The 26,204-nt window shown below is 39.2% G+C and overlaps 1 protein-coding gene across 1 annotated transcript in view; it reads left to right on the forward strand.

Annotated features, from left to right (window-relative positions):
- The first annotated feature begins 9,103 nt into the window (after positions 1-9,103).
- Positions 9,104-26,204, forward strand: part of RALB (RAS like proto-oncogene B) — a 53,271-nt gene continuing 36,170 nt past the window's right edge. Inside the window, exons 1-3 of the mRNA XM_027725584.2 lie at positions 9,104-9,260; positions 9,814-9,989; positions 12,745-12,897. The gene's annotated coding sequence lies outside the window, so the exon portion shown is untranslated. The remainder of the gene's footprint in view (positions 9,261-9,813; positions 9,990-12,744; positions 12,898-26,204) is intronic.

A 26,204-nucleotide genomic window follows, 5' to 3' on the forward strand; every position in this document is an offset into this window, starting at 1 on the left:
GGAGAAACTTCCCTGACAAGGAATGAATCAGTGTTTATTTTTAGCCTTTCCCCCAAATGCTTTATTTAAACGAAAGATTAACTAATTATTTCCGTTGTTGTATTGTCCACACTAGAAATAGGAGGTGGCAGATCTTTAGTATCTGCAGAGAGCACTTTGTTTTGACTCTTCCTTTGAAAGGGTGAGATTATGCCTGTTGTCCTTTCATTTCTAGTCCGATCAAATATGAAAATTGTCAAGGTTTCACTAAATTAAACACCCCTCAATCAATATTTTTTATTTCCGAAATAGCAAGCCTCAAAAAAAGGTGTCAGAAAATGTAAATTGTGATTGTCTCTGAATCCCACCTTTGCTCCAAAGCTTCCCTTGGACAACAAATCAGTATTAATCCTATCACTTCAACTGCCCACTGCAGCCTTTTGCAATGACAGAGCACTCCCATTCCAAGAAGATAAGGCTACTCTACCTGTGCACAGGAGCCAGCAATAAAATTTTATCTAGAAGGCAGCAGCTTACCCAAGAAAAGACTGGCTAAAGATTTGTCCTGTTTTATGGGACAAATGTGAGGGCACGTATCAATCCCAAAGACACCAAGTACTACCTATGTTTCTGGTAATAGGATTTTGGATTCTGCTTTGTTTTGAAGCTTTGTTTTGAAACAATTTTTCTTAATTGTTTTTTCTTCTTATTTTTTTTTCAATTTTTTTCTTAAATTTTGAATGAATTGCTGATTGCAGCATTGGTTTCATTAGCAGAAAATTAATCAAACTACTTCAAAAATGTCTTAGGGCACTGTTTTGTTTTTGGCTTACCTACTGTGGAACTAAGACACATAAAAGACTCATTGTTTCATATTAATTTCAGTCCTTAACAATGAGTCTCATTTTCAGCATTTGAGTATTTATCCTTCAATGCAAGATATTTTTGTTTAATTTCTTTTCTACGCTTCTTAATAATTCAGGTAGTTTTGGATATGACTACTTAGGCTAGACCAATTCTAGGTGAAATAATTTATTTGTACCATTTTAGTGTATACTTGGTCATTCTTGAGCAGAGTGAAATGTGAAGTAGAACGTGGTCATAGAAATAATGGGAAATTGTCAGTTTCTTTACGTGCAGCCCCCTGGTCTCTTACAGAAGTTAGAGCGAGAAACCGCAGTGTTGTATTGCTCTAGGAGAAGCCTGGACCTTCAGCATCTCATCTCACATGCTAGTGCAAGAGATGCATCAAAATGGAACTGTACCTAGAAATTAAAGTATCAATTTTCCTGTTTCTGCAGCTCCTGAAGAAACATGGCAGAAATGGCCGTTCACTGAGATGAGCTTGGCCTTGCAAGTGTTGACTGCAATGGTGCCTCTACAACCCCAGATAACTTAATTTCTATTTAGAAGTAAGATGCATGTAGAACACCAACGGGAACATTGTATGAAATGATGTAATCTGAGGGCAATCAGGCCGAACAGACCCATGAATCATTCATAGTTGTTCATACACATCCGCATTGCAAGAGTAAGTTAACTGCAAAGGAAAACACTACAGATGGGGGGAGGGTAAGACAGAGAATAAGGTGGATCAGTACAATCAGCCTGGGGTTTTACACGAGGTTTTAACCAGAATTTATTTTATTGGCTACAGACCAAGTAAAAAAAATAAGGGTTTAGGGCAGAATTTGAGCTTTTAAATCTAAAACAGAGATGGAAAACCCCCAGTGAGCTGTGTTTAACCTTGCATCATGCCTAGATTCCCAAACCACCTTTCCTATCTTCTAATAGGCTATACTCTGCTGCGTAGAGCCTCTCTGTGTGCCTAGGTCTGCACCAGTTCAACAGGACTAAGCAGCTTGGCACTCTTTCATATCCTAACTCAATCAGGAACTAAAAACTTAGTGTGGTCTCCATTCAGGTCTCCAGAGTGGCTCAGTTCAAGGGGTAATCCTCAAACCCCTCTAATGGATGCCAGTCAGACTGAGTCTTCACAACTGCTACTGTACCCATTCCCTCTAAAAGACAGTTTTATGATCTACTAGAGCAGGTAAAGCATTTATGCAGGAAGTGGAAGGTCTGAGTTCAGGGCCTGTTCTTTGCAGATCAAAGATATCTGTAGTCACATTGATGTCTGGGTGCATAAGTATTCACATGAAACCAGCCTCAAAGCTTGATCACTCGCGCTCTCAGCTCCGTCCCCTGCCCAGGGCACTCCAGAGCAGGTGGTGAAGCTCTGTACAAGGATGCTTAAATTAGTGTTGGTGTGTTCCTCTCAGATCTGACTAACGCTGCACCATCAGAGAGGGCTGAGGAGCAGCAGAGTGTTTTAGCTGAGCTGCAGCCCTACAATGGTGGTGTGTATTGAGTGTAGCTGTGCCAGGGGCCGCCCCCTTCAGCATGTTCTTGCTCTTAAGGAAGCAACCATCTACATTCATTGTCTAAACTATTTCAATATGGAAAACTGGTTAAAAAAAAAAAAAAAAGAAGAGAGATAAGTTATGAATTTTAAACAGAAACGTTCCTCTCAGCCCAGCAATAGCTATCTGGAGTTTGGATCTGAAGCTATCAGACTGGGAGGTAAAACCAGTACCGGCTGCTGGTCAACTGTCCGGGAATGCTTTCAGTAAATACAGGTTTGGGAATTACCGCTGGATGGCAATCTTGTGCCACAGAGGATGTAACCACATGTGATTTTATTTGGCTGCAAACACTGACATTTTTTAAAGACCAGGAACCAAGTCCACTTCTTCCGAATACCATCATAAATTTAGAGTGAATTCAAGTAAGGCATTCTGTTTAATTTAGAGTTGCACCAGCATAACTGGGACAAGAATATGAACCAGATGTTAAGAAGTGTTATTTTGACTGTTAATTCTATCGATAAAGTTCTGAACAATTTATGAAACTTAAATACAAGGAGCAAGCACAGAGGCTGTAGCCACGAAAGACCAAGAGCACCGAGCTTCAATTCTTCTGTGTTGTTACAGTCCACACTAAATTCTAAAAATTGACCTTTAGTGCCTTGTCGTACACCAGTGATTTTACCCTTAAGGCTGCTGTATTATACACACTATTCTTTAAAGATACAAGTAAGTTCTACTATGACTGGCTGTAAAACAGGAAGTTACCTTAATTTCAAAAGTCAACATTTGAAGTCTTTGTTTTAAGGTTTCCAGTCTATATATTTCAAATGTTCGGTTTCAGTAATTTCTAATCACAAATATTATGCATTTATTTTGAAATGTTTGAAAGATGCCTCAATTCTTTTCACATAGAATAATCCTTCTGTGAAACTCAACTTTTTTTTCAGAAAGTATTTAGGTTTTTTGAGAAGGAATCAATCTTGGACTAAATCTGCATTTTAAAAAGTGTTGATTATCTTAGCTCCCTAGTGGAATAGCATACTATTCACAATAACTCTTTATTAAAGACAACCCGTTTGGCTTAACGTTCTGTACAGGTGTTGTGTATCAATGTGGTGTATGGGAGAGTACCAGGAAATTTCTGCAACTGCATTTGAACATCAGGGAAATATCTTCATTAAATTTGTGCTTCTACTCCTTTTCTGTTGGCATAGATGGTGACACCTGTCTACCATAAAGATCTTCAGTTCTTCCAACCCCAAAACTGTACAGTACTCTAAATGTTAGGAATATCTAATAAGTTCAAGAACTCCTCCAGCAAAGTTGTCTTGTCCACCTTCACTTTCACCAAAATTATCAAGGGAACTAGTAGTCAATTTAAGCTGAGGCATTTTCTATTTTGGGACTGGTAGCATATCTCTGGTTTCAGCCAGGGAAGGAAATGCTCAGAACGTTTTATCACAGCCAGCTCTTGTGATTTACTTGGCATATATGGAAGAAGGAAATTGTGTAAATATGGGCTAAAGCTTTTTCTTGGGAAATTCGCAGTTCCATGGACTTGGGATTTTTAATGTATATTTGTGGTTATCACTTGTATGCTGTCACTTCAGTTCTCTTTTTGTATATGAAAATAATATCCTACTAATTCTGTGATGCTTGACAGAAGAGTTTCTGTACATGTGCTAAATGCACTCAGAGGCAGACCTGGCAGGCTCAGGGTGAGAATGTTTCAGCCCACTTTTCCTTCCCTCCCTGGTTTTGGCTTATTCTGAGGGTCATCATGGCCCTACCATAACTTGGTCACCCAGGGAAGATGCTCTAAATTAAGCATTGACTGTAATGGCTGAATAACACAGTAACCTGAATCTATTCAGAGAATAGGATGGAAACTATTGTCTTCCCACATTTCTGCCCTTCCATCTTTATTCTGGGACTTACAGGATTCACAGCTGACAGGATGGTCTGCAATTACCCTGTAAAGAACCTGAGTCTCCACCACATTTTATGTACTGTTGCCATTCACTGAATAGCTGGTAATTAACTTAATTTTTAAAATCTATTTTATGGCAACACCCCAGGGCTATGTTCTTATTTGTGGTTTCTGTGTACCAGCTATTGCAGATATTGGTAGTTGGAGGAGAGCGTAGAAGCTCTAGGTAGCACAAGTGGAGAAGTGGGATCCAGGGAAATTGAGGGATTTGCCCAAGGAAACACTCTTAAGTTTGTGGCAGTGTTAATATACCTGATCTGATTATCTAAGTCTTGTAGGCACAAGTGCACGTTCTGGTACATGTATCAGCCACAGAAATGCTAAACTGGAGAAGTTAATTTGGAAAAATGAAAGGAGGTGGGGGGAAAAAAGAAAATAAAAGTCATGCTTGGCACTACTTGAAGACTTGCAAGAAATTTCCATTTTCCCATTCTTAGAATGCTTTGGAAATACATAAGGCCTTGGGATCTGTATTTTAAAATGTTGCTTCAAAATGGAATAGTATCTGTTGAATGTAGCCAAGAAACATCTGTTTTTCCGTTCCTGGAACCCGGAGCTGAGGCAGCCGTTTTCCTGTCAGCTCTGCTGTGGAGCGAAATTGGTTCAATAGGTCATTCTGTTCTCTCCATTTCATAGTTCTCAGTTTCCTGTTAAAAAGATGGCAAACAACACAAGTAAGCAGGAAAGGAAAGGAGATTCTGTGTAATGTGTGTATTAGCCTGTGAAAAAAAAAAATCCATTTAGCTTCAAACTGAGTGAGGTAACTGGTGAGAGCAGAGCTATTAAGCATTAGAAAGAACACCAGGGACTGTATGGAACTGCAAGATTTATTAGCCCTCAAATGCCCCCAAGATTTTTTAGCCCCAAAATGGTTTACCTTTCATCAGTGGAAATAATAATCTGATACAAATCCCACTGAAGACAATGGGAATGTCACATTGATGGCCACCGGCCTCTGGATTTGACCGTCTGTGGTAGATGGCCTGGTAGAAACTGGTCGCCGGTACACAATATATTAATTGCAAGACTTGTAAATTATGACCTGAGCAGCTCCAGATTGGATTCACTAACTGAGGGCCAGCAGTGGTTGTATATATTGTCTTTTCAACCACCTTTCACTCAGGTGGAGTCAATCTGAGGACAGCTCGGGGGGAGAACCAGAGGAAGAATTCAAAGGTCTCATGTAGAGAAGACCATAAGCATATTGTGTAGGTTTCAGTTTTTGCATTCCCAGCCCTCCATGCTTTGACAAAGCTTTGGACAAACAAATACATTCTTGAGAACTGCGTAATCTTTTTCCTTTCATCTTATAAGAACAGGATGAAGATTCATAAAGGCATTTAGCTGCTTATGCTCCCCCTGAAATCATCAGGCATTAAAAGCATAAATAACATTGAGAGCATGCCCCATGATCTGATATTTAATAAGCAATGAAAATCTGTATTATTCAGTCAGTGGCATTAAAAATAGGAAACCAGTACACTGAGGTGGCAGAACCCTCAGCATGTTTCCTTACTGAAGAATGGCAGCATCCCTGTTTGAAAAACTGCTGGAAAAAGACCTGCTGTGACCTTCTGTCATGAACATTTTGGTGACATAAAAAAAAGCCAATGGGCATTTGAGTCCTATTTCTTATGCAGATATAATTTGCCATCAGTCACATGACTTAAAAAGCAAAACTAATCTGGAGGAAGGATTTCTTCATTTTTTTTCCTTTGATGTGACCTTTCCACTCCATGAATTTAAAATAGCAAGGAAGTGAGTCCTAATCTGAGAAAGAGTTTGCAAAAGAGAATTGGAGATGCAGCACTTTCTGTGGCAGGGTCTTGCAAAGTGCTGATGGTATAAATTAACTAATGGAGGTCAGGAAATTTGCAAAAGGCAGATAGGATGCAGGAAGGGAAGAGGGAGTTGTGCAAGTCACAGACAGTTGCAAGCAGTTTCCTGACACTATTTACTTGGTAAAACATTTTGTTTCCTCCAGAGAAGTGTTTGACTTTGCTTTCATCATCACCTGTGTAAGTCAAATGTCATTATTCATGTAATCTCTGGCTTACACTGCCCAACATTCCCAGTCTGATACTGAAGTGACCATTCCCTGGCTGGTCTGTAATTATCCAAATCCATGTGGTGATAAGGTCCATCCATGCCCCAAATATACTACAGTCAAATCCATGCTTTCATAAAGTAAGATCTACTCTGACTGCCAAGAGAGACTGTGCCATTTTACTTCACGAATGGCAAAAAAAGTCAGTAATAACATATGTATATGGAAAATGCAGTTGTCAATGCATAGTTGGAAAAGGAATGATGTAATTTACTCTCTGATCCCTGGATTTGTAGCCTATTTTCCTCAATGCCATCTTCATCTGCTTTCTTCAGTCTCATCTGATTTTTGTATTTTCCATATATGCACTCATTGTACCAGGGGAGGTTCAGGTTGAATATTTTAAAAAATGTCTTCCCTGAAAGAGTGGATATGTTGGAACAGGCTGCCCAGGAAAGGTTTGGAGTCACCATCCCTGGAAGTGTTCAAAAAACAAGTAGACATAGCAGTAAACAATACAGTTCAGTGGGCATGGTGGTTCTGGTTTGAAGGATGGACTTGATGATCTTGGAGGTCTTTTCTAACCTTGATGACTGTGATTTGTCTAAACACAGTTACATTTGTTATGGGTTTGGCACACCAGTATTTGGAATTGCCTTGATTTACAGGATTACACTCAAAGGACCAGCACCTATTACAGAAAATCCCTGCATGCTGTGAACACAAACGTGCTTCTGCACTGCTTAAATTGCACCTTAATCCTGCTGTTTCCTCCTGGATTGTCTACTACCTGGAGCTTTACATAGGAACGAGGGACATCTAGTGGCTTAATAGAACATAGCTAAGGAAAATGTTCTGCCCAAGGTACGTTGTTGTCCAGAGTTCAGTGAAGATTAAACTAAATTAAAGACTTTCTCAGTGGTTGAAATGTAATTTAAATATATGTAATTGCTTTAAATAAGAGTCAATCTGCAATGAATTCTACTTTTGTATTTCTGTCTTCTTGTGAAAAGGTGAGCTGACTTTGAAACTTGCACAAGTTAATATGTATTTGGTACCTAATTTCAGGGGGACAGAACACCCTCTTTCATTAGAAGCTGAAGTACAGGACAGATGCATAAAAACCAGAAGCAAATCACACCACACATCCCTAAACATTTTTCTCCCCCAAATGAACACATTTATTTTATGCATGGCAATTCAGGATATGATTAATTACACTAGATGATACCTGGTAGATTACAAAGAGAAGGAATAACTGTGCAGAGCAGTTATATGGAGCCTTTTCTTTCTCTGCAATGTGTTTCCTATTTTAATACTTAAATAATGAGTTTCTTTAACAATTAACCCACTCTGAGTCATGTTTTCCTCTCTCCCCTTTGTTCTTATCCTAACCAATAACTGCTTGTCACCGTAATAGCTTTTATTACGAAAGATGAGACGCACATAAGAGAAACGAAAATATCTGCACTGAATTATATGCTGGCTTTGTGTTGTGAGCCCATGTTTGTATGAGGTTTGCCATTCTGTCTTTTTCTGGCACGTACTGAAACTCTGGATGGACTAAGACTGTTATACTGCTCAGACCAGGGACAGTGCTTGGCCTCTCAACACGCAATAACTAAAGTTGAGAGACCAACATCAGGCAATCAAGAGTTGTTATCTCTGAATGTCTCTCATTCCTGTCCTAACTCCACAAAACAACAAATTCAAGAGCTGGAGTATTTTGGCTGGAGCATATGACTAAAGAAGGCAGCTTACATATAAAGAGGGAGGCTTCTCTGCAAATGAGAGAAAACCATTGCCAAATATTAAGACAGATAATCTGGAGAGAGCAACAGGAGGCATTCTGTCTCACCTGAGATGCTGATAAAACCTGGAAGCCACAGGAGTGAGATTAGACTGAGAAAAGACTATTCACTTGTTATTTTGCAAAGATGTGTATCTGGGGAGGGTTTTTTTAAGAATAAGAAGTGATGATAAAGAAAATGTTTGTCTAGCTGAGTGGATTTTGTCTTGCATTTCCTTTCTGAACAGACTAAACTAGAAGCTTGTAGGCCTTGCTGAAGCTGAGGAAATCATGAATAAACCAGCACAGGCCTCTCCCAGTCTGACACCCCACTTCAAGCTCCATATGGAGACCCTCTGAAGACCCTATTCCAGGGTTCAGAAAGGGATTCTTGGCCTGTGTGTGTGCCATTAAAATGAGATAGGAAGAGTTATTTAAACACCACTCAGGTTGCATTAGGAGCTTGGAACACAGAGACTGGGTCCAGTGGTTTGGGCTGATGTTGGGGGGGGTTGAATTTACAGAGGTTGATGAAACAAGGTACACTGGAAGCAGGAACTTTATTAATGTCCTGTAATTAATGAGTAGTGAACACAGTGAGTGGATCATTAAGATTAATTAAAATACTTCTTTATAGAGAAGTATTAGCAGCCTTTATTTATGTGATAGAGTTTAAAGGTTTTAAACTCCTGAAGTTTTAGGTGCACTAGCAGGCACAAAGTTATGTTGTTGTGATCCTGTTTAGATTGTTCATTGTAGAGAGAAGTTGCCACAATGAGAGCTTGCAAAGGATGCTTCTGTTTGGACCTTTTCTGAAGGCTACATTTAGGAGGTGAATATAGATATACCAAAAGCCTGTTGCTGGAAACATTCAAACTGGATTTACCAGTATGAGGAAAAAATGAGCTGAAGTTGGTTTAGCTGGCAAATAATCAAGTATCTCTATTTCAGAAACTTTTGGGAAGGAATGGCAAAGCCAAAGTACAGCTGCCCAAATGAACTACCCTGATGCAAGTGTGGTCAATGACCAGAATGAAGAAAAAGAGGCAGACTGGCTTTTTAACAAATATTTATTAAATATAGAAGGTAATGACTTCTTGCTTTTCTACTTACCTTTGCCACTGTGAGGTTCTGGTTACCACATTACCACTTTACCGATTAATAGGGCAGTACAAAATGAACCTGAAGTTACATGAGGTTTAGACTGAATAATTTCTCTTGTGAAAAGATCTAGGAAAAATTAACAATCCTGTTACACTCGAGATTAAGCGACAAGAGTGCGTTGAGGAAAGGCTGGAATATGCCTTGCTCAAACTGTGAGCAGAAAGGGTAAATGGGAGAGCTGAGACTGAGCACCTGACATCCTTCAAGTGTAAGGTCTGTTACAATGCTGGAAATCAGCCTAGGACTCCTCTGCTCTTACTTCTGTTGATGTTGGAGTGCCAACAGCAAAAAAGCTGTGACTACTCAACTCAGGCTTCCACTCCTGCTGCCCTGGTGCTTTTCCCCTGGCCCTAAGCAGGGATGGGTACATATTTACTAGCTAGTACAGGCAGACACAAATTTCCATTGACTAATCTTCCTCTGGCAGGGTGATTCATCATAGAGAAAAGGTTGTTTCTGCTTGTTCTTTGTTCAGATTATAATCTAGTCAGAGCTCCAAAAAAGGCCAGACCAGTGGTTTCAACACCTATGACCATCTCTGCTCTTCCATAATAATGGAGGGAAACTTGGAGAGATTTCTGTAGATTCAAGCTTTCTGAAGGGAAAGATCTTCCTTGGAAATTACTTTGAAAGAAGCTGGCGAAGTACCTGGTAAGAACTCAGCCTTTTCTGTCCATGTTTCTCCATCTGTCAAAACAAGGTATAATCTTTCCCTGCTTCACAACAGCATTGTGAGGAATCATCAGTTAACATGTTTACATCCCTAAAAATGATTTCCTATTCTAAATCACCTAGACTTCAGTCCTTAGGGACACAAACTGATCTCACCCTTCTTAGAGATCTTTTCCCTCTTTTCACACAATCTATATTCCTCTTTGCATTCTGCTACTGCGAAACACAATTGCTGCCATCATTGCTCCTGTACACCTGACAGCAGTTTTAACAATCACACTGTATTTTCCTGAGCAATTAAATAATCAGCAAAGGAAAATAATTCTTCTTCAATTTCTGTTCTTCCTTTTTATCAGTGTTGGAAAACGTTTTCTACCTCATATTGCTCACTACTAAAATTTCTCATCACTGCACCAACTCCATGGTATTGTCATGAAGAACAATTTTTGCATATATTTATAAAGCATATTTTAGTCCAGTGATCTTTAAGAGAACTAATTGTGATCGAAACTGGACTTACCTATGAACAAACCCCTGTATAAATGTTATGTGTTGCCTATGTCTGCATGCTGCAGGACATGTAGCTCTTTCTACCAAAAGGCAACTTTCTCTAGAACAGAACAGCAGCAGACCAAAATATCAGCACTGTCTTAAATGTGAAATGTACTATCCAACTGAAATTCCACAGGGAGCCTAAGAGAGCAAAATGATCTGGAAGCTCCTGTAATTGACTTCAAGCCAGAACTGGCAAGATATTTTTAACTATGACACAGTCTTGAAGATTCATTTAGGGTTGTAAGAGGTACCCAAATCTGGAGGTACTTATGGTCCTGCTGCCTTCTCATCATCAAAGTTATCCTCCCACACAACCTTGCCTGACCTGCCATGATCCCTTTTACTCCTGCTCACCACTGTCTCTCCTATAAAACTAGAGTCTTGGCTTTACTTCACTTCCCCATATTATAAATCCCTTCCACCTCTTCCCCAAGCTCCAAACTACTTCCCTATCCAGGTTACCAGATGCTGAGAAACAGAAACATAAATGCAAACTGTATCTTGGTTTTTGAGAAGAACTTCCCAAATGCTACAAAAGTGAAGGTATTAGTGATCTTAAGTCACATTCCTCAACCTCACAAAGAATTTCCGTTTGCCCAATTTGAGATGTCACTGCCCCTCACTGCATAGAAAAACTCAAGATCCTTGGTCCTGAAGTGCAAGTAGCTAAAAATCCCTATGAAGAAAATGCTTTTACACTCCAGTTTTTTTTTACTACTACAGCTGGTTTACTTGGGAGATGCATCACCACCAGATAAACAAGCATTGATAATATCAGCATCTGTTTAATAAATATGATATTATAAAGTATTGTTTGTCCACTATCTTCTTAAATAGAACAAGTTCCTGAAATTGAAAGTCCACTAACAAAGGGCACAAACAGAACAAGGAATCTGGCAGCAGAATATTTCTTTTTAAACAATAGAGTTGCAAGAGCAACACCCTGTTATGCAGCTCAGTAGAAGGATACTGGCAAATACTGAATCATAAAATGCTCAGTTACTAAACTGATATAATATGATAAAGTTCCCCCACATCCAAGCCATTAAACTAAAAGCCAATACAGGAACTTGAAAATGACGATATACAATAATATATCACTCATGGGTGGCCTTAATGCTAAATCTGGGATAAATTACATGAAAAATAATCCCAGGAAATTTTTAACACAAAAAAAGAAATCTGAAAGGCAAGCACAATGACTGCTGTAACAGAGAATGTAGCAATTCCTAACACAACATAAAAAGGTAGCATGCTTGAAGGATGGGCTAAATTTTCCTCTGAGTGTGTTTTATGGGATTATAACAGAAACAAAATTATCCTGACAACTTGGAAGAAAAAATGAGTGGCTTATTAGACCAATTGATAAAGCTGGAAAGAACAGACAAGCTTCCAGCCATGCAGGTGCTTCTTCGAATCTAAAATAAAACCAGCAAACTTCAAAGGTAAATCCAGGTTAAGGAGAATTGTGCTGAGTTACGACATCTGCTTTGCTTCAAATGTTTATTAATTTCTTTTTTAAAGGCTGTAAACAATGTCTTGGGAAATAAATTTATAATAATATAGCCCTGTAAATGGATTATATTTCTAAAGCAGGCTTGCAATTAGAAAAGGATCTAAGGAGTAAAACTTACCCCCACAAATCTGCACAAAATCACATGGAGTTTCCATGAGATTTAAAAACCTGTTTGCTTACATTGCTTTAGAAAATATTAATTGGTTTCTTAAATCACTTAGGTGCTTTACTTTCACTGAAAAAGGCAATAAACAAGTCAGGATACTGACAAGGAGTGGGTCCCTGCTGCTTATACAAACCCAGGTGTGCTGGGGACAGGCACATTTGCCTGAACAGACCTGGTAACAAGCTCAGAGCTTGAGATCTGACACAAGCAGAGACAACGCCAGGCAACACTAAGCAACGCTCTGAGGTGACTCAGCTATAATAGGTATCTTAGGCTAGTCCTAGTAATCATGTAAATATAGTTTTCTAAGTTTGTAATTTGTATTTATTGAAACTTTTTGCTGGAATGGGGAGGGAAGATGAATCAGAAAAGTAATTTTCTGTTATTGGCCATTCAGCAATTTTTAAGCTGTTTCTTTTCCAGTCATCTACAACAGTTTCCTTGTTTTTAGAATGAGTGCATGATATCATATCCTGAGCCCTTCCCTTTTCTTATAGCTTTCTGAGGCACTAGGAGGAGTCCAGCTACAGTCATCATGTGAATTGGTCTGTAATACTGTAGTGGAGCTACCTCTGCCACCGTCTGCCTGCCTGCCTAATTCATACTCCTTAAGGAATTGCTGCTGTAGGACAAAAGGCCCTTTAAGCACAGTGAGTATCAGCTGAGAGAGCAAACAATTTTTCTGGCTTGTAAAGTTGCATCAGAGAAGGATCACTTCTCTATGTATTGACATGTATGTGCAGTTTGGGGCACAAATAAAAGTGAAAGGAGAACTCGCTGTCATTATTAATCACTGAAGTGAGAAGGGAGTTTCGTGGCCCAGCTTGGGTGAGAAAAGGAACAGCAGCAACATGGGAGGCTCTCGGGGTGCAGAGATTGGATTAAAGGTGTGGGTTTGGTGTAGGAATGGGCCAAGATACATATGCTGTGCCAGGCAACATACTCATTTGTTGTGGACAGGCAGACAGGAAAAAAACAGCTGCTAAAAAGTAGACACGAACAGCTGTGAGTGACCACATGGCATTGTATTAATGCTGGATGACAAGTTTATTCTTTATCTGGTTTGATTTAAGGAATGCAGTAGTACGAGCTAGTGATAAGCAAAATAAAAGGAGAATAAAAGAGGTAGTTTTCTTCACTAATCCCCACTCATCCCTAAAGCATAGAGGCCAAGTAAACATTGACAGTGAGTCATTGACTCTTTTTAGTATAACTACATAACCTGTGGTGGCAGTGGTGTTATTTCTGCACTTTTCCATCTTGTTCTTTAGCTCTGAAATGCAGAGCTAAAGGCTCTGCCATTCTTGGTGGAGGGCCTAAGGTTTTGTCTAGATGTCACTGAAATGCTAATTTATTAGTAACTTGTTAACTATATCAGTAATACAGTTATATTTATAATGTTGTATGATCCAGAATTCGCAGCATAACAAATGTTATAATGAAAGTAAATAAATGACTTGCATTTATATCCACCAGTTGATATTGCAGAAGTTATTTATATATAGAACACCTGAATTTTATTGTGCATGTTGTCCTGGCAGAATACCAAACACCAACTTCATTCCAAAGTTGTAAAATCTTATGACCATGCTTTACATAAAGGCCTCAAACTAGTTTGAATGGAACCAACAGAAAGCAGCAGTGATATTTTTATGAATATTTAAGATAAAAATAACTCGCTTCAAAAAAGTGCTAATAAATTTTGTCCTTGTTCCCCAAAAATTCTTTGCTGAGGAGAGCAACTGTGCAGGAAATACATAACCTCTGGTTATCTCATTGATCACACAACTTTATCTATTTTTATTTTGTTCACTATGGTTTTGATCAGCTCCTTCATAGGGTCATAGCACAGTGTTAGTAGATCACATTGCTTTTTGTTGTCTGCTAAACTGCATTGTGAGGTAAAAACTCTTCAGTTAAAAGTTGCTGGACCCTCTTCTGTTGCTGATGTAGTTAATTTTATGACAACAAACCTGACGTTTTCTGCAACACAGTTATGATAAGAGTAGAAGGATGCTCAAGACATGCTGTGTGCTGTTTGGCCTGGCCTCAGTAGCATCGGGATTGCTGTATTAGAGGTGATCATTTGTTCACCTCCTCTGGGGTTCTGCCTCCACCAGTGACCTGTACCAGGTGCTTCTGATACAGCTGCAAGTAAGTCCAGAGACACCAGCTGTCAAATAGGCTTCACAGGAGATGTTTTTACACGCCTATCAGTTAGTAGTTGGCTTTTACTGTACAACACAAGGGATTTGTAACTCTTCACTTAATAGAATATCACAGCGGATATTCACATTTCCATGGAAATGTTTGTTTCTTGAATTCACTGGCTCCAACTAAATCTTGGTTCCAACAGTGTTGTGTGGCCATGAGTAAAAACTATGGGATTTATAAAAAATAAATTATATTTCCCTTTCTCTATGTTTAAATTGTTTCCTTTCACTTCCATTAGATGTAAATTTGCTTATACATCATAGAAAAAACTCAACTTAGTCTTTCAATTCTGTGCTCTACTGAAGAGTGATGATGTATTTTTATTCTTACTTATAGTTTGGTCTGTTTAGTTTGTAGCTTTGTTTTTTTTCAATTTATAAACTCATTTCAAGGGCTTCACTCACAGTTTTAGAATCCTAGAATATGTGATGTAGTCAGGCCACGGGGTTGGTGAGGCAGGACTTGCCCTTTGTGAAGCCATGCTGAATGTTCCAAATCACCTCCCTGTCCTCCATGTGCCTTAGGATGGCTTCTAGGAGTATATGTTCCATGATTTTCCCAAGCACTGACAGGTCAGTAGTTCCCAGGGTCCTTCTTTCTACCCTTCTTAGAAATGGGTGCATTGTTTCCCTTCTTCCAGTCACCAGGGACTTCACCTGACTGCTGTGACTTTTCAAATATCATGGAGAGTGACTTGACAACTTTTCATCAGGTCTCATAGTCCCTTAAATGTTCAGGTTTCTCAGAAGTTCACAAACCTGGACTTCTTCTCCAGTCCCCATCCTGCTGGCCATCCACTCAAGAGGTGTGGGAGAAGAGTTTGCCAGTGAAGACCGAGGAATAAAATTTCTCGAGTACCTCAGCCTTCTCCTCATTTGTTGTTACCAGTTTTCCAGTCTTGATCACCAGGGGAATATGATTTCTTTGACCTTACTTTTCTGGCTGACATACCTGTAGAAGCCTTTCTTATTATTCTTTGAATCCCTTGCCAAGTTCAGCTCCAGCTGTGCCATGGCCTTCCTGATCCCATCCCTACACAACTGGGCAGAGTGCCTATACTCTTCCCAGGATACCTGTCCTTCCTTCCACTGCCTGTGCATTTCCTTCTTGCCCTTTAGTTTGACCAGCAGGTCTCAACTCTGCCATGCTGGTCTCTTTCCTTCCTTTTCCTGATTTCTTACACCTGGGTATTAAGAGCTCTTGCTCTCTATGGAAAGCATCCAGATCTGCCAGCTCTGTTCTGCTCTCTTGTCCCCAACAGCAGTTTCCCAGGGGACAAGAGTTTCCTACTGTTAACTCCTTGAAGAGCTGGAAGTTTGCTTTCAATAAATTCAGAGTCCTGACTTTGCTCTTAAACTAACATATATCCCTGAGGACTGCGAACTCTAACAGTGCATGATCACTGCAGCCCAGGCTGTCTCCAATATTCGTGTCACCAATTAGCTCACTTGGGTTGGTGACCAACTGGTCCTGTAGTTAATTATTTCGTTGTCATGCTTAAAAGATCCAAAGATGAAAGAGATGTGAGTTTCCTTTATAGAAGCCACCTAACTCTGCTCTTGTATCCTGTTTATATATATCTTAAAAAATAATTTTTCCAGCACCTTATATCCAAGAAATGTTAGGTGCACAGCAAATGTTTAATTAATTAATCCCACAAAGAGCTTGTGAGGTAGGCTCCCTCATTTTACAGGTGAGACAGAGAGTGAGACAGTTAAATTAAGCGACTTGCTTAATATCACACAGTGAGTCAGTGCTAATGCTGAAAATAGACTTTATGTCTTCTGGTTCCTTGCCCTGTATTTTAATCATCAAACTAGACTTAACTCTAAAGTTGAATGAACTCTTTAAACTATTACAATAATTGTTCTCAATTTCATGTTGGAATATTATATTTTAATCACCTAAGCAGCTGAAATACTTGCAAAAGTTTTCCTTACTCAGGACTTGTTTTGTCTTTCTTGTTCAGACATTTCTTCAGGTATCAGCTGAATATATTTTGTTTACAGTGATCCTGAACTTCAAAAATCCACTCTAGCAGATCTCCACGAAAAAAAGAGAACACATTAAAACTCACAGGAATCTCTTTGCTGTCAATATGGCAGTGCTTCTTTTCATACTCTCAGCAGCCATTCCACTTAATAATACTCACAGCTTTAATTAATGGAGCACAGTAAAGTTATTGCCCCACAGAAAGCAAAACACAGACTACTGGTTACACTGTCATGGCTAAATGAAAATGTATCCTAAAGCACAAAAAAGCAACAGCGTCTTAAGAAATATCTGCTTAGAAGTGCAGTTCTGAATTGCATGCTGTGTCCTCTCTGAATAAACTGGTACAGAAAGAGATGTGATCCTTGCAAACCTGTTTAAATGAATAGTGCCCACGTTCAGGCTAATGATATGCTCCAGCAACTTTAGAGCTTTCCTGAGCATAGTCCATGTATTTGTTTATGCTGATAGGACATATATAAATTTTTCCAATCCTCGCTGTCTTACCTGTTTGACAGTGTTCTTCAGTATAGGATAGAATAAATGGTCCGCAAAATATGTACATAGGTGCAAGACTGAAGAGGCCCAGGAGAGGGAATGAAGAAATAATATTACCATGGCTTGCTCCCTGTTCAACTTGGGTATCGACACAGCTGTCTGTTACACAGCCTTATACTATGCTTTGTATCATACAGTATTTTTAGTGTGGGTGAGATAAGCAGCAGAAGGCTGTGGTCAGCTCCAAAATTTTTATAAAGAGTTTTGCCACATGTAATGAATAGGACGTTGCTGTGCAAGCAGCCTTCCAACTTAATTACAATATAATAACAAAATTCCTTCAAAATTCATCTGCTTCATTGCCAGTAAAGCTCCTAGGTGGCAAAATCAGACAGTAAGCACTGGCATGCTGTATTTATGGAAACAACTCTAAAGTAATTTAACAGGTTGTACTTGTAAAGAAGGGAGTCACATCTTGCCTACCAATTGCAGGCCACTCAGAATGTTTCAGGTAAGATGCCAAGGAGGGATGTTCCGAGGAGGCCATTCTTTTTCCTCTTTGGGGTCAATACTTCTAGTTTACCATCTTGTTTTTCTTTTGGGTTTATCTTCTCCTTAAAATGTTAATTACAAGCATATTTTACACTTTGCCACTAGAGCTCTGTCATCAGTGATCAACTGTCCAATACTGAAATACTGGTCAGAGTACCACTCCAACTTTGCTTTCAGTTTCCGCTAGAGAACGTTTCTCTCACAGACCAGAAAATGGCTCAATGCCAAGTGATGAGCAGTTTGCAGGACAGCACTGTGTCTGTGCCCATCTATCAGGGACAGAAACGCTGTCTTTCAAAGGGGTTTTTGAAAACCAAGGAGGAGTAGTCCAGTACAAACTGGACAAAGAAGACACTTCTGAGTCTTTCATATACTTTGAAACCAAACCCAAGAAAGCAATGCAAAGAATTGAAATTCTTTCAGCGCTCTTCACTCATGTCTCCTTTTATCCATAGTTCCTACTATCAACCTATCAAATGTAACGGTAGTTACATTAGATAATATTTGTGAAAAACAGGGTTTAAAATGGTAATATGCCTAAGTGTTCTCTTCCATATTGGGAACAGGAAGAAGACTTTGTGGTCTTTCTGTCTGATCAAAAATAGCCAAACTGGTAGAAACAAAACACATGAACATTTTCAGCAACAATTCAGCTAATAGGTGTGAAGAATGAGTCAGCTTGAGAAAAGCAGAAATTGCTTGTGGATAATCTGAATGAGAATGGAGGATGCATAATAGAATACTGCATTTGAGAAGAGCTCTGACAAAATAGGGGCTTTGAATTTTGAATGCAGGGAGTTATACTTGCTTCATCTATTGCTGAAGAGAATCAAAAACAATCTGCCTCTGGGATTAAGTACATACTGTGCTCTTTTACATAGTTAACATTATTTAAGATCCTACTTTCACCAAAGACCTCAGTGTGTCCTGCCTACCTTAGTGATCAGATTACTGGTCACTGCTCTAACAGGTCTATCACAGCCTTGTTCTGTTGATTCAGCACAGAAATAAAGCATTTTAGGAATGTCAGTTCTTCAAGCAGTGGGGATTATAGGCATGGTAACAGTACATGTTTGTGAAAGGTATATGCTTGTCTGACTTCATTCCCAGTGACCTTAAGACAGAAACTGAGGTACAGCCATAGTGCTACTCTGAAGAGTTCATGTAATTAGTAGATTCTGTAGTTCTGCAGATTTGATTCACAGAACTGAGAAAGCATTTGTGGTAGGTAACACGTTAGACCCAGATAATGAAAGGGAAAAGAAAGTGAAAAGAAATACATAATGAGGGAGTTGGCCAGTTTATTTCCATTGTGCAAGCACAGTGAAAGGGACAAAGCTAAGCAATACCGCAAGTGAAAAAAAAATCCAATAGGAGTTAACTTAAACTATATTAGTTATAAAATGTGGAGTTAGCAATGCAGGCAAGGTACTTTTTTCCAGCATTCCTTATTATGTGTAACTCATGGCACTGTAACCATCCAAGAACCTTGGATCGCACAACTTGCAAAATACCACCAGAGTGTTTCTCACTGGAACTAAGTACGAGACAAGTAGAAGCTGAAACTGTAAATATGGGGAAGGACTTCTCTGTTCAATAAAACAAGTGGTTTCTGCTGAAACTAGTTTTGCTTGAGGAGTAATTTGTAGTTCCAAGTGTCTTTCAGTGCTGACAGCTGAAGAAGGTAGCTTGGGGCCAGACTAATGTTCACTCCTTGCTCTAATGGGCGGATGTGTTTAATTAACCTTTGTTTCTGCAGAAGCAGACATTCTGGCAAGCTGTAGGAATGCTAAAGGAGGGAAACCTAAACAGCAGTGAACCTAGGCACATTCTATATATCTAGTATAGATAAAAAGTGTGGTTTCCCCCTGCAGGACTATCCCTCATTAATTTCACAAGATCCAGCTATGGTCCCATGCCCTTGGGACACTTGTCTCTCTTGTCTAGCTAAAGACTACACAATTTTCTTCAACTGAGGGTCACAAAAGCATGTATTCAAGGTAGAAATATTCTGCTTAGTATCTCCTGGATAGAGTGAGACCTGACAGCCTCACTGCCTGTTCCACATCCTGCAGTGACTTCTCCAGATACCATAGCTTGGACTGACCCTTCCCAGAGCTTCCTGTAAAGTGCAGATCTCGAGGTTTATAGCTAATTCTTCAAAAGGCATATGGCAAGTCTAATGCAAAGCAGATATCCTTTGCATAAAGTTGCTGAAGGCACTGTTTTTTGCTTGAAAAACTAAAGCACTGTAGATTACAATTCACACAAGTACAGCAAACTCCCTGGCCACAACATCCCTTGGCCCTAATCTTTCACTAAAAAAATCACCAACTTTGCACGAGTGTTTTGAAAGAATGCAAATCAGAGCTTATCGTCTCTGACCTTCACCAAATCTGCTGCTACAATAGTATCATTGTTTTCTATCTCCTCCCCTTAGTAAGTGGCACCTTCTATTCCTCTCACTTCCTTTTAATCCCAAACCTTTCCATCTGAGAGGCTTTTTAAAGCTCTGCTTTGTCATCTGGTTTTGCTACAACTGTGATCTAAATGCCAAACTCCTTCAGTCCTGGTTGTCTCAGTCTCAGCCAAGACCCTGTTTTCCCTTAAAAGGCATCATTTATGAGCTTGAATGTTGGACATTCCCTCTACTCTTGTTGTCTTACACGCAAGGTGTATTCCCAACTGAAAGAAGCATTTATGTTACAGCATTTTTCTTACTAAAACTACACTGCAGCCACACAGTATCAGTTACAATCATAAACAGTACTTTTTCCACCTCAGCACTGTGGCACAGAACTCTTTCCTTCATAATACTGTGCATCTCCACATTGCCACAGTACATAGGAACTAGTGCTAAGGGTGCAGTTAAATCACTAAATTCCTAATCACATGCTTTTTCCACTGGGTTTCTGTTCCAGAATGAAGTGTTGTGACAACAAATGAGGTAACCAAGGAAAAATAAAACTGGCTACAATTGTCAGGATTACCAGTTCAATGCAATTCTTCAGCTTGTTTGTTTCTAGTAAGGACTGATGACTCCAAAGGCCATAAACTGTGTGTTAAGCTCTCGGGTGGTGACAACTTCCTTTATAATGTTGCCCAGTGCCTGAGATTATAGAGATAGGAGTGCATAGGCCTGCTGTGAGTGGTGAGTGTCCTATTGCAAAATGCAGCCCACTGGCCAAATCTAGTCTGCAGGATCTTCTGCCTGCTCTGCAGGACCTTTACTATGGAAATTTCAAAGACCAAGCTGCTGCCTCAACCCAAAGAGAAGGAAGGGAGGGAGGATTATTCTTTCCCCTGCTTCTGAAAGGCGGGCAAGAAGAGCACCCTGATACAGAGAAGTTCTTGCTGTACTTCTGTGTGAATGAGTTTGTGAGTGCTTGGACACTCCTACATAGCCTGTTGCCTTATCTCCTTGCTGGGCAGGTGAGAACAGCAGCATAATTTTAACATAATATAAGTATGAATTATCAAAACTGAGAGCTTTCACTTAAATACAAGTTGAAACAATTTCTTTATCTTCAGGGGGACTCTCTAAGTAATTGACATCAGTGTAAATATCAGCTGAAACTTCTGCTTCAGGAACAGCGCTACTGGATGTGTCCAGGGCTTGGTTTCAGCACATGCAGCCAGTCACAGTACAGGGGAAAGCTATGCTAACTTTCAGTCAAGCTAAAGGGGTACCTCTCCTGATTTTGATCGATAGCAGTTAATTACATTTTTCCTCTTTGGAAGAAGTATACGTTTCTTTCTTCTGTTAGCATCTCTGATAATGGCAGGGAATTTTTCCGAATGTAGTCTTGGAACAAAACAGCAGCTCCAGGCACTATGTAAGAAGCCAAATACAGGGGAAGGGTGGAGTGAAGTTGCTGTTTGATAATAGGAGTATTCTACAAGAAAGTTGCCTTATCTCTCTTCAGTTCTTGTTTTTCAGAAAGCAACTGTGATGTAAAGGCAGGAACTATTCTTCTCTGCTGTAAAATCTTTTCTGATAAGACTTCTGGAAGAACTCACAATGCTATCTTCATTCAAATCCTTCCTAAGATACATTTCTTCCATAAGGTGTTTCTATGCTAATCCACTAGGCGTTGCTCTTTACATCTTTAAAAGAAACAGAGTACTCTACCTGGACTGATTGTAGATTAAGAATTACTGAGTTCATGCATGTCCCATAGGAAAGCATAGTCCCTGGGAAGAATCTATTGCCTTCTGGAAGTAGTTCTTTATATTGTGGTTTTAATTCTTATTGTGGATTATAATCTCTACAGGGAAGGGGTGTTTATGCACCTTTGAGGCATCATGTATGTCTGTAACTGTATGCAAATTAGTGAAGATCAAGAAGGAAACAAAAGTAATTTTACAATACAATTTATCTCTGTCTTGAGTAGCCATCAGATTCTACTCTATCATCCCAATGTAAATCCAGCTTTGGTGCTACAGTCACTGGAATGGAATATGGTCATAGCTCTTGAAACAGAGAAGACTGAAGGGAAGAGGAGGCCAGTAATGCTGCACCTATTAGGTGCATTCCCATTATCCTAGACTATGCAAACATTAAATAAGCCTAGTCTCCTCTATAGGACAGGCTGACTGTGCTGCCTTGTGCTATAGACTGCTAATATAGCTCGGAAATGCATATCTGCCATGTGACAGTGGTTCCCAAACCAGGTTCTATAGCAGTGAGGTCACAACAGTTTCAAATGAGGTCACAAGGTACATAAAATTAAATCTGAATCACATATTTATGCTAGTGTTTGAGGTTGCATTAAATTCTTGCTCTATAGTAGCAACTTTTTTCAGTGAAAACTTTGAGGAACTGCTGTGGTTTATTCTGTGAAAAAATGGCTGGAGAGACTATTTCCTCTGAGTCATCAATGGGAAAAATCCATTATTACAGGAGTGAAACACATGATCACAGCAGCTAGAATTGAAAAAAATAGCTATAACTGAAGGTATTTAGAATACCTCAAATTTTTGTAGGTATATTGAACATATTCAGATCTGTTGATAGAGCATATGTCAAACCCAAAAGTGTCAACATCATTGCTTTCCACAATTGTAGTTAATCTATATATCCAAAATATTACATTGCTGTATAATTATCATGACAAAGTTAGTTACAGATCAGTCCTTCACAACCAAAATACCCTCACCACTAGATAAAACATGGTGGTTACTCCTGCATGGTGTACAACAAATTAGAAGAAAGAAATAAGATTATTACATCCACCAGCAATGTCTGGACCCCCCTTTTTTTAGCAGTTTGTGGATATCTGCCTGTGCTGAAATCTGGCAAGGAAGCCCTGCCAGTAGAGGCATAGGATGTTGCAGAGGTAGCAAGCTGGGAGCCAGGAAGGAAGGCAATACTTCCTGACACTCTTGGCAAGCTCAGAGGAAGGAGAGCATCCTGCCTAGTCATGCTAAATCAGCTAAAGAGTCCCTATTAACACAACAAGTCCCTTCCCCATCCTTGTTTAAGCAGAAGGATACTCTGATTTGGTTAGGAAAGAGAAGCTGTGATTTTGTATGTGGCTGTGCAAAGCACCCACTGAACTTCACTCTCCTGTACTGTGACTTCCCAATTTGTTTAAGGGAGCTGTGAAATGAAGAACCTGAGGATTTACCTGTCTTTGTTTTGTCTCACTTTATCAAGCACACTTGTCAGTTTTCACCCTTTGTGCTATGCCTTGACTTAAATATTTGTGCCATGTACCATTAAAATTCTCAGCTGAGAACCTTCCTCCTTTCAGCTGCACAACTACCGCATACCATTTGTTAATTTGAGAATTTCAAATGCATTTAGTGTGAATAATAGCAGAGTTCAAAGAACAATGGTCTGTCTTTATACACAGAACTGCCAAATCCCCTAAGCCAAGGTGATTCCATTCTGATCCAGAAAGGGGTATCAGAGTTTAATCTCTTGTGCCCTAATAGTCTTTTGCTTCTTGTCTAACAATTGGCAGTTCCACAGGCAGTTTTTGTAATATTAATATTTTTCAGGAACCAACCAACATTAACCCCATAGTTTATTTTTTTAACTGTTTACTAGACTAGGTTTAGACAATTTGACAAAAAGGGCAGCTTAGATGACAGATTTAAAGCTGTCAACCTCATGGGGTGACTCCATACAGAAGTTATGAGCAACATTAAATTGCAAAAAAGCTTGTAAACCCTTTGTTAAATAATTTTAATTGAGACTGGTATATGCTCAAACCAATGTAAATAACAACTTATACAGACAAGAATGCATTAGAAAACAAACAAACAAACAAAAAAAAAAAAAAAAAAAAAAAAAAAAAAAAAAAAAAAAAAAAAAAAAAAAAAAAAAAAAAAAAAAAAAAAAAAAAGCAAATAAACCCACAACAAAAGCCTTAGATAGAAAAAACGTAAAAAGAAGAAAGATGATATTTTTCCCCAGCTCTGATATTTCTCCCCTTTGTGTTTGTAACTCTGGCTGTTACATTCTCAACTGTCATGTTCTTACCTAAACTTTCCCTCTTAAAAGTTTCTTTGTTCACATTAATTTCTGGTCATATTTGAATCAGCAAAGCAGAACACTTCCTGTCCTTGGGGTGGGGATGAACCCATACTGGATATGAGGAGCCCATGTCAGCACTAACAGGATGCAGACCAGGAAGTCGTGCATTTTATTAACAGGAACAAAAGTGGCAAAGTTTTGGCAGAATTAGAGTGAAATATTTGTGCATTGAACAGAGTAAGAACTGGAACCAAAACATTTTTTTTAATAACTAAAGCAAAGTGGTTTGGTATATTTGGAAAACATCAGGAGCATACGAGACAAAGGTTCAGCTCAAAACCTAGGGCTGGAATGAGAGCTGTAGCTGCCCAACTAACTGGAGCCATGTCTCCAGCATGCTGAAAAAAGCTCCTTTGGTGAGTTGAGAGTACAAATGAGTTACGTCCTGGAGCAACAAGCCATGGACACTACTGACAAATGAGTAATCAAAAGTTTGGAATTAATAAAAATGAAGTTAGAATTAATATTGGTCAGTAAGAATAAAAACTGACTCAAATTCTTCTGCTGGAGCACAAAGCATGCTTCTGAGGGAGCTAACAGTGCACATGGACCAAAATACAAGGAAATAGCTCTGTGGTGTGGATCTAAAATAGGATCAGGAGTAGTAGCCACAAGTGTGGTGCCTTCTAATGTATTATAGCTCTGTCTGCTGCTCAGCACTTCCTAATCTGGGCTAGCACGTTTTCACACTTCTTCCAGCAGCAGCTCAAGAGTCTCTCCATGATTGAAACCTGACAAGAACAAGCCTGGTTGTTTAAAATTTGCTAGATGAAGAAGGAATGTGCATCAAAAAAAGCTGACAGATGTTTTATTGGTCAGCTTTACAGGTTGATCTTCCTGTCAATTATGGCTTTTCACAGAATGAAGTCTCTGACAGAGACAGGCGAGCATGGTCTTCTATTAGCCTTCTGGAAAAGCCCAAAAAGCCTCATCTTTTCCATAGCCAAAAGAAATATATATTTAGCTTGAGGGAGATGGAAACCGTCTTTTTTTTAAAAAATAAATTCTACAACTTCTTTCATTGTTGATTTGTGACCTTGAGATCTCTAAAATTGTGCAGTATCCTCCTTTATGACAGCTGCATTTATAACAACTAACGTGGTCAGGGGGCAGCCCCTTTACTAAAAGCTTTTAGAAAGGAGGAGATAAAAGTTGCTGGTGAAATTGATGCTGCAGGTGCAGCAACCAAAGACAAAGCATGGTAATCACACCTTGTTTTTACACTTGCAGCTTTTGGGAGCTGACAGGAAAGGTTACTTTTGCTTTATATCTATTTCTGAGAAGCAAGACCTGATAATTATCAGGTGGTTCACCTGTGTCATGAAACAGCTGTGTCAACAACCTTCAGTTAAACTACATGTCAGAAGGAATGTGTGTGTGGAGTCACTCCATGAGAACTGCTTTAAACCAAGCTGGAAAACTCTGGGGCTGAGACAGTGTGTTTCCCACAGCTGTTGAGTAGATCTCATTTTTTTTAACTAGAATAGACTCCTGTGTCCAAGGTCTCTTAAGGCCCTCTTCTAATGCAGATAATCAATTTGTCTAACACAGGTAAAAGTCCTAGCTGAACCCTTTATTTCTGTTTGCAAAATAGTCCCCATCAGAAGTTTTGATTTTTTATTTTTTTTTTTGCATACTGCAATCTTTACCTGATTCTACTTTTTAACTGCCTTGTTTGCATGACAAGAACTAAGAAACAAAAATTCCATAAGATACATAGACCCTTAATGATGGAAAAGCTGGCTATGGCCTAGTGAAACTGAAAATGTTTGTAAAATCACAGCTCTCTCTGGGCAAGGAATTATAAGAGTTGTAAAGATGAACTTGTTTTTAGTAAACTATAAAAGATGAGCCCTGAAGTTTAAGGGCAGAGTTTAATGAGCAGAGTACTGCTTCAACTCTTTCTGCCATGATTCAGACTGTGTTTAGAAATGGCAGCTTAGACCTGTCTCCATTAGTATCACTCAATAAAGTAAGGAAGTGGAAATCAGCTAAGTGGCAAAGGAACTGAGTTTTACGGTCCTTTCCGGAATTGAAAATTTCCCAAATTATCCCCAGAAAACCCTTGGAGAGGTGTAAGAAAAACCACAAGGAAACTTTCTGAGCTGAGAAGTCAAAGACCAGCTGATCCAAACAAAGGATTCTTTACATGCTAAA

Source organism: Pipra filicauda, unplaced genomic scaffold (genome assembly GCF_003945595.2).
Source record: "Pipra filicauda isolate LSUMZ 115617 unplaced genomic scaffold, ASM394559v2 scaffold10_size6260569_pilon, whole genome shotgun sequence".
Classification (NCBI taxonomy): Eukaryota; Metazoa; Chordata; class Aves; order Passeriformes; family Pipridae; genus Pipra; species Pipra filicauda.